Source organism: Amblyomma maculatum, chromosome 4 (assembly GCF_055883805.1).
Source record: "Amblyomma maculatum isolate TAMU_Amacu chromosome 4, ASM5588380v1, whole genome shotgun sequence".
Taxonomy (NCBI): Eukaryota; Metazoa; Arthropoda; class Arachnida; order Ixodida; family Ixodidae; genus Amblyomma; species Amblyomma maculatum.
In genome coordinates, this window is record NC_139347.1 from 139,702,948 (window position 1) to 139,705,888 (window position 2,941).

General features: G+C 42.7%; 1 pseudogene; it reads right to left on the minus strand.

Moving 5' to 3' along the window:
* Positions 1 to 2,162: 2,162 nt before the first annotated feature.
* On the minus strand, positions 2,163 to 2,231 carry LOC146193175 (U5 spliceosomal RNA; annotated as a pseudogene).
* Positions 2,232 to 2,941: the final 710 nt, after the last annotated feature.

Genomic DNA, 2,941 nt, shown 5'->3' on the forward strand with positions numbered 1-2,941 from the left:
TAGGAACTAACCACATTTCTTTATTTCCGCCTTGTGGAATATGTTTTTTTTTTTTGCGATTTCTGCCAAATTACCAACATTATTTTCATTGCTCCGCGAAGCACTTTTGAAGCTCATTAAAAGTCTATATTCGTTTAAAGCGAACACTGGCAGGATTTCGCATTTTAAAAAGAGGTCACTCGTAAGGAAACAATAAGGAACACCAGCAATGCATCTTACAGATCTTTTTTGGAGAAGATGCAACTTGGTCATGTTCCTGATACCAGTGGCACCCCAAACGATAATACAATATTGTAAGAGAGAGTAATAAGGAGTTATACACCAACAGCCTAATTTTGACAGGAAGAATGTTCCGCAAGCGCGATATAACTCCGACAGCTGAGGATATTTTAGATCTGATATAATCAACATGATCATTCCAAGTCAAGTGCTTTGAAAACATGACACCAAGGATTTTGACAGAATCCACTATCTCCACAGAATGACGGTTTAAACATACATTGAGTGGCCTAAAAACCTTCCCTTTCGGCAAGTTCAACACTATTTCAGTGATGCCGGGAAATGAACGAGGAATGCCTTTGAAGACGACTTCGCTCACACGGCCTGCGCCTGCACTGCACGGCAATCTCACTCTTTCTATTTTTAGTAATCCGCCAGAAAACATAATACCGCCAGGCCCTGAAGCGCTAACGCCGTATAAGTGATACTTGCCATGATCATCATCATCAGCCGGACTGCCCGCTGCAGGGCGAAGATCTCTCTAATTTTCCTCCAATTAAACCATTCCTGTGCTAGCTGCATCCACTTGACCCCTCCGAATTTCTTAACCTCATCCACCCGCCAATTTTTTTCCGCCGCCTGCTACGCTTTCCTTACCTTGGAATCCAGTTTGTTACAATATGCGACCATCGGTCCTTTCTCTGTCCAGGTTATGCCCATTTCTTCTTCTCGATTTCCACTAGAATGCCAGTGACTTCAGTTATTTCTCTGACCCACTCTGCACGCTTCCAATCTCTTAGCGTTACACCAACCATTTTTTGTTCCATAGCACTCTGCGTTGTCCTTAACGTAGGTAGACCTCTTTTCCTCAGCCTCCGCGTTTCAGCCCCATAGGCTAGTACCAGCAGAATGCAACTGTTGTATACTTTCCTCTTGAGCGATACCGGTAAGCTGTCAGTCATAATGTTTGAGTACCTTACAAATGCATTCCATCCCAACCTTATTCTCCTAGTTATTTCACTTTCATGATCCGGATCTGCGCTCACTACTTGTTCTTAGTAGGCATATTCGCCTACCACTTCCAATGCTTCGCTACCAATTTTAAACTGCCGTTTCTTTCCCAGGCTGTTGAGCGTTACCTTAGTCTTCTGCTTCTTAATCTTTATGCCTACCTTTCTGCTTCTCCTGTCTCAGATCATTAATCATTTGTTGCAGTTCATCCCCAGAGTTACTTAGCAAGGCAATGCCATCATCAAATCGCAGATTACTAAGGTATCCTTCATCTACCCTTATCCCTAGCTGCTCCTATTTCATGTCTTTGAATACACCCTCTAAGCAAGTTGTAAATAGTACTGGGGTGATCATGTCTCCCCGCCTTACACCTTTATTTATTGGAATTTTATTATTTTTTTTATTCAGAACTATGGTTGCTGTGCAGCCGTAATAGATATATCCTAGTACTTTCACATATGGCTCACCTATACCTGATCTCGCAATGCCTGCATGACTGCTGAGGTTTCGACCGAGTCATAAGCTTTCTTGTATAGTGAATGAATGCTATGTATAGGGGCTGGTTATATTTCGAGAACTTTTCTGTTACCTGTTTTTTTTTTTCGAAAAGTTTGCCACATGGCATAAGTTGAGAAAGGGGGAATGGGATGCAGGAGATAGAAAGCTAAAAGAAGGAGTGAAGTCCAGTTGCGCTTAGGTATTCGCAGAGGTTGGCAGTGTAGCGATTGTTCATTGTCCACTTCTCGTAATCACAATCGCAATTCCACCGCAGGCCCACCTTCATGAGTATCCGTTGTCTAATGTGAGTCGTTGATGGACACGTCCACAACAAGTCAGTCACTGGCAGATCTTTATCCCGCCAACGATGTCGTACGGATGGAGTCAGAGCCGCCCCTGCCCGAATCCCCACAAAACTTTGCCTATAGGCTCATTGGATGGTCCCTCCCCATGGTAACCTTTAGTAAAAGGCGAAATATTAGTACGCCAGTTTGAGGAGGTTCTGTTACCCGTTGATAGTGTGGATGTGATCGATGGTAAAGTACCCTTTCCTAAATCCTGCTTGATCCTTTTGTTAATTAAAGTCAAAGGTTGCCGTGACCCTATTAGCGATTACCTTAGTACATACCTTGTACTTAACAGGTAGTGAGCTCATTGGTGTAATTTTTACAAGTCCTTAGCGTCCCCTTTCTCATGAATTAGGATATTGTTAGCGTTCCTTCATGATTCAAGAATCAAGGATTTTTTAAATGATAAAACAAAATATATACTCAAATATTTGGACCAATCGTCAATGAGGCTAGTCAGCCATCCAATACAAAATAACATGAAGCTCAGCCGTTACAAACACACTGAAGAAAAATTAATTTTGTAGCCTCGCTACGATTCCGAAAATATGTCTCCTGCATGTCAGTTTGAAATTCCTCACTTGTTTTATTTCAATTGGCAACGAGTTACAAATTTTCGCTCCAGTAAATTCTATTCGCATTTCACCGTACCCATTGCGACAAACGGGAAGATTAAAATTGCCATTGGTGGCTTGCATAGTGCTGCTGACCGGAGTACTGAATATACTAAGAGGTAAGGGGTAGTTGGTATTTATATTTCTCGGCGGCATTTTTGATCTCGGTCACGGATCCCTGGGCCAAACGTCCGTCGGCACACATCGCATCGATACTTGAGATGACCGCCCTATTCACCGACGGTCTTACAG